At 40.9% G+C, this 6,005-nt stretch overlaps 1 protein-coding gene across 18 annotated transcripts in view; it reads right to left on the bottom strand.

Annotated features, from left to right (window-relative positions):
• The window catches only part of LOC310892820 (uncharacterized protein), a 460,614-nt gene that overhangs the window by 130,678 nt on the left and 323,931 nt on the right, over window positions 1–6,005 (bottom strand). For 4 of the 18 annotated variants that reach the window (XR_014578479.1, XR_014578480.1, XR_014578483.1 and 1 more), the window contains one exon: window positions 3,378–3,558. The exons of 12 other annotated variants lie outside the window; for them this stretch is intronic. The gene's annotated coding sequence lies outside the window, so the exon portion shown is untranslated. Of the gene's footprint in view, window positions 1–1,721; window positions 3,343–3,377; window positions 3,559–6,005 lie in introns of those variants that run through there. 2 more of the 18 variants (XR_014578486.1, XR_014578487.1) reach the window with 1 other exon arrangement.

Genomic DNA, 6,005 nt, shown 5'->3' with positions numbered 1-6,005 from the left:
TTGATATATATGTTCTATGTAAAGTGTTTCCAGAACAACATGAAACCTACACAACATTAGTAATTATGCTTTTAATATATAAAACTGACACACTGCTGATGCCCCTCTCAGAGCCATGGGAAGACATGCTGTGAACACATAATTTGGCAAAAGGACTATTTCATTTAGCATTTCCTAATCCTATCACACCTAACAAATACTTTACTTTTATTAGGAATTCCAGAAGTGAAGAAGAATGCTGAACAAAAATAAAGAGTGTTTATCAAATGGTGAATATATCAGGTAGTTTGCTACGCAACTGCATAAAAATACTGGGAAAGGCTAAAATGCTTAAATCAAGAAATGTTTGCAAAAATTGAAGGAAATAAACTCGTTTTATATAATCATATAAAATTTTTAAAAGTTCTTTTAAACAAATGCAAGCACTAGTTCCTCAACAGACATAGGTACTAATGACATACATAACTATTCCAACAGACATACTGGGGAGGGAGGTATCACCATAAATCTAAGAAACACTTTCTTGTGCAAAATGGGTGAATGGAAGTATATGTGTCATATACATAAGATCTCCATTCCATAGTTTCCCAGAATTCATTGCAGAACAACAAAAATATAAGGTAGCAACATTAGCATATAATCTTAGGAGTTGCTGTCTAATCAGTAATGTATAAAAAGTGAAAAACATTAAAACAATTCTATTTTGTAACACCAAAATATATTTATAAAGCTTTTTATTAGACAAGTATCTGTCACAAATATTTTGATAAATATATAAGAGTTTTTGATGAAAAAGACCCTAAGTTTCAAAGTAATTTCTAGCCAAGGACTTCTGTATTTTTAACGAAAATTTATAAGACTAGGAAAATATAAATAAGTAATCCGAGATACATAAAACACTGATTTGGCCGAGCTTTTTAAAATATGTCAGTCAAATTGAATTTTGGTACAGACTGCTCGAACTGCTTAGTAATATGTTACAAAAGCAGACAAATGTTCTAAGAAACAGGGTCTACTACTAAAGCGTCATATGCTCAAAACTTCCTTTAACTTTGCATGCACTTATCACAAACACTCTGAATGGATATCTTAAATACTGTTTTCAGCTATTCCTGGACAAGTGCTGCTTTACCGAACATCTTAAAATAGTCACTGTTACTAGCTGCAAGCCAGGCTTACTTCATGAATGTCCCAATAATGTGCCTTTTATTCCAGTGCTTATTACACTGATTTCTTTGTAATGGATTTAGATACAAATTGTAAGAAACTCATATATGAATTAACTCCATAATAACTTTAATATACTGGCTACAAGAGCGATCCTTTCCTACCAGTTAGCACATTTTTTTTCTTTCTCTCTTTAGAAACTGAAAGCATGAGTCACAGTATAAAAAAAGAATTTACTTTCCTTAGCAACCAGATCTAAATGCCCACAACTTTCGTAGCAATAACCAAAGCTTACACTGAATAAATGTAACATTAAGGTCTTTGCATAACTCCAGTGCTTCGCTAAGACAAAATGTGCCTAGCCACTCATTTCTACAGATCCTCGATTTTTTGTTTACTTTCTATTTTTAGCAGTATTAGCTCAAACACACCCCAAAAAAGTTAGTTTAAAAAAGTGTGAACAGCTGACTATGTTAAAATTAATACACAAGGACTCAGTTTCAACAACGTTTAAAATGAAACAAAAAAAAGGAAAAAAGGAAAAGAAGCTATACCTGTTATGAAAGGTACGTTTTCACCCAGTGCCAAATATTGCTATATAAGCAATAGCAAAACAAACAAACAAACAAAAAAAATCCTTCTTTCTCTTTTGTTTTTACTAAAAGAATCAATCTCCTGGGCTCATTTTGCTACACTGCTTTAAGAAGCTCTAACACATCCTGATGTCTCTGCAGTGTAACATGCCAGATTTTTTTTTTTGGAAGCAGGAGAGCCACTTTTTTTTTTCTGCACTCTTGTATGTAGGACAAACTCAGATTTGTTTCTTCTTCTGAGGGCTCCTGTTATTTCTCGGAAGAAGACCAGGATGCCTGTCTTCTCTCTCGCTCTTCTCGGAATTCCAGGCACAAAGCACTGCGCAAAAGCTGCACCAATCCTTGCCGCCACCGCCTGCACAGTGCGAGAGGTGGGGAGAGACCAGAAAATTCACCTCGCCCCTGTGCCGGTTTTATAAATGGGGATTGCACAAATCTGCCGAAGCAAAGGGGTGAAAAGGCAGGGTGCCAGTTTGCTACACTACGCTGCAATGATCTCATGTTCAATGCTGTCGCCCCGTTTGCCCAGTTCAAACGCCTGTTCATTAAACAGGAGGGAAAAAAAAGAAAAAAAAAAAAAGAAAAAAAAAAACTTTTATCCTTCAGATACTCAGGAGGGCTGTTCTGAACTACAGATCAGCAATAAAAAAATACAACACGTAGTTTGAAAATGCAGTTATGAAGTCTAAATATTCTGCTTATATTTCTTTCTTTCTTTTTTCTATTTGGAGATAAGAAGCAGAATTTATCAGGCGTGAAAGGGACAGCCTCCTGGTGGTGTGCCAAAAAAGCCAGAATAAAGGCAAAGTTGTGCTTCAAAGCTCAATTGCTTGCTGAGTCTGGCTAAAGTCAAGTATTAAGATCCACCATTTTCTGAGCCATGTAAGAAAGGAGGAAAAAAGTCAGAACGGGTGCTGCTTTCCAAGTCTCCGTTGGCACCATCACAAAATCTCAGCCGTAAGGTCACATGATTCTCTGCCAAATGTGGAGTGCATTCCCATAAACCATTCTGCTGATACTGCGAAGGCAGCTATTGTCTAGTTTAGACCCAAAGTTCAGCCCACTCTTCATTGAATTAGCTGAAAAACGCATCACCTTTGGGGGTTGGGAGCCATGGAAACGTCTACCTGGCAGGCTGCCCACTTTTGCTGCCCATCAACCAGAGATGGGATTGTGCTGCCTAATGTAATGATGACTAGGAATGTGAAGAGTCGTCCAAAGTGAATCTGATTCTCGCAAAGCCTGCTTCATTTGCACAGCAAACTCTGGCTTCTTGTCATTAAAAAGGGGAGGGAAAGGAGAGAAAAAAAAAAAAAAAGGCGCCTTTCTACTAAATGTAGCAATTAAAGGTCTAGTAAACATGCCTAGTCTGCAACTTTCCTTCATAACATACTGAAATGGTTCCCAAACTAAAGGACTTGGTGCAGTGCAAGTTTTCTGATTTAAAGCAGCACTCGTTTTTCGCTGAGTGAATGCAGCATCCCTGGGACATTTTTTCTCCTTAAGAAAAAAAAAAAAAAAAGTACATGACAGATCTCTCATCTCTTCTTTTTACCTCCCTTTATTACCTCCTGATTTTATCTAGCACAAATTATACATGCGTGCAGCAATACCCACCAGTAACAGTGGGGATGCAGTATTGCTGCAATCTTCCTCAAAGCAGCCTCCTGAGAAAGCTGGTTGTGTTTCCAGCAGCACAAACTCCTTCATCTGAGCCCTCTTATCGTCACTAGTGAGGAGTAGGACAGTTGTTCTGCAAGTTTGTAAACCAGCGCATTTGAGACCCATCAGCACCCTCCTGTTTTCAAAATACATTCAAACCAGATTTCTTGAAAAGACAAAATCAGACAAGAATTTATAAAAGATACAACTTATTAAATAGACTAAGTAATAGACATAACTCCTCTGCTTCAGACTTGAAATTTCGATATTGCCCATCTATTGTTCTACAGTAAAATGTCACACAAAATGTCACTTCCAAATGAAAATACCACGTAAAATACTGAGCAACGAATACACGTGCTCCCAGCACCCAAAAAGCTTACACAGAAAAATTTATCTATGGGGCTGTGTAGTGAATAAATGAACAAAAATCTGCTTGATGCTTCTACACCAGAAAGCTTAATAGCTACCACAAAAGAGATGTTAAAAATGTGGTAATTTGTCTGATCTCCATATTTAATAAAAACAGAGCCATGGGAGGAGTCTCTCTACCTATTAGCATCTGCAGACAGTTGCACAAATGTGCTGTGAAGAGGAGGGTGCATGCAAAAGAGCTTACGGCTAGAAATTAAGGAATGGCAAACAAAGTGGAAGACGACAGGCTGGAAACCGTGGCAGGAAGACAGGAAAAACCATTCCCGGGGACACCACGGGCAGCAGCCACCCAGCTCTGCTGCTGCCGTGTTTACTTTTGCTGTTCTTTCCAGTTTCACTGTGTTTATCTGGAGGAGATCGAAGGCTCATTACAGAAGGATAGAAGTGTGAGAAAGGGGCTTTGAGGCACAGCAAGATGGCCACAATGGCCGTGCTTCCCTCGCAGGCCAAAGGGCTGTCGGGGCTGCCTGCACCCCTAGCTGGATGGGGTTTTGGGGAGGGTCAGCATGGCAGGGATAAGGATTGCATTCAGGGCAGTCTCTGTGTGTAGAAGGGTGAAGTGGGCTGGGTGGAGGGGACTGGGAGCAGCCCCCAGGGTGCCACCACAGCGCAGGCAGGATGGAGGCAGAGGACGCAGGAGGATGGGAGACGACCTGCTCCTCCTGCCAGCTTGGATCAGCACTCCTGAGCAGGGCCCGCTCCAGCCGAAGGATGGGACCTGCCTGTCAGCGGAGGGGCTTGTGTCAGAAAATCACCCCAGGCTTGAGTTCCTCTCTTTTCCAGATCTGGAGCTTTTGAGGGCTAGCAGCAGTAGGAAAGCCCTCGATACCGTGACATGGTGTAAACTTTCCCAAATGGCCTTTCTGATTGAAATGCTGCCCACGTGGTTCTGAATCCAGAGATGATGCTTTTCTTTTCCCTGCCAGCTGCAGGAGGCTGCCTGGGCACCGCCAGCAGCTAAAAATGCTGCTCCTTGCCTCGGCTCCTTGCCACTGTGGTCCCAAAGCTGCGAGCACAAGGGTGGCCCTAATTTCCAGGGGCCGCGAGCAGCATCCACACGGTGTGACGCTTCAGCTGTGAAAATGAGCCCTGGTGGGTTCTCCCACAAAGGTCTTCCAGATTAAATAAGCTTTCCTATTATTTAAAACTAAATGCTTTTCTGCAGGCTCATAAAACTCAGAAACCCAATTCATCCGTCTTTAATTAACAATTATGTAGCAACAACAACTTGGGATTCCACTTTTTATCACTTTGATAGTTTTCCTACTGATTTGATTCAACAAATCAAAACAGAGTTTTTTAAACTTTATTATTATTATTATTATTATTTCTTCTAACAGGGCATGGGGGAATCAAGCTCAGCTCACTCCATCTCACATTTTTCCATCAGCCATAAAAACATTTAAGCCAAAATACATTGTTGTCTTCGAATAAGCCACTGACGAGGGTGTAACCTCTGAACCCGCATGGTATTTTGATCCAAGGTGACAACAGTGGTTCCATTAAAACTGAGTAGAAATCTCCAACTGAACTACAGTGAATGTATATTCTGTTCAAATTTACTGCTATTATTATCAGTGATGGTATGTAAAAGGACAAGGGAACAGCCTGACTTTCAGATCTTTGAAGGGCATTTTCCAGTATTATTGCCACAAATAATACACAGTCTGAGCTAGGTAAATTTGAGCAGCAGCTTTTGAGAAGCGACAGGCATCAAATTCTGCACAGTCACTTTTATTTTCCCATGTCAAAAAGCATTTCAGCATGTGGCTAGTCCCCACAACGGAGCACTCGCCTCACCAATATTCAAAAGCAGAATGTTAAAATCCTGCTGAAAAAATTACTTGCATATGTGCCCAGCAACAATTACAGATGTAGATGGATCTCAGAGTGTTTTGCCTATGAACTGATACAAGGATAACTCAAAAGGAACCAAAAAGACACATCTGCCAGAGCGTCTGGCCTTGTTCACCTGCAGCTGGAGCAGGCCAGGCGGCCAGGTGGAGGGAGGTGGCACTGGACCTCTCCACTGGAGGAGAGGGGACTGGTTCTGACATCGCCCTGAAGGAGGGAAGGGGAAGGCAAAGAGACATCTGAGGGTTTCTGAGTCTGTACTGAGTACCCCAGCCTTCCTAGCTCAGCAGGCAG

This window comes from Anser anser (assembly GCF_964211835.1).
Source record: "Anser anser genome assembly, chromosome: 1".
Taxonomy (NCBI): domain Eukaryota; kingdom Metazoa; phylum Chordata; class Aves; order Anseriformes; family Anatidae; genus Anser; species Anser anser.
Note: the sequence above shows the minus strand (reverse complement) of the source record. Positions and strands in the feature narration are given on the sequence as shown.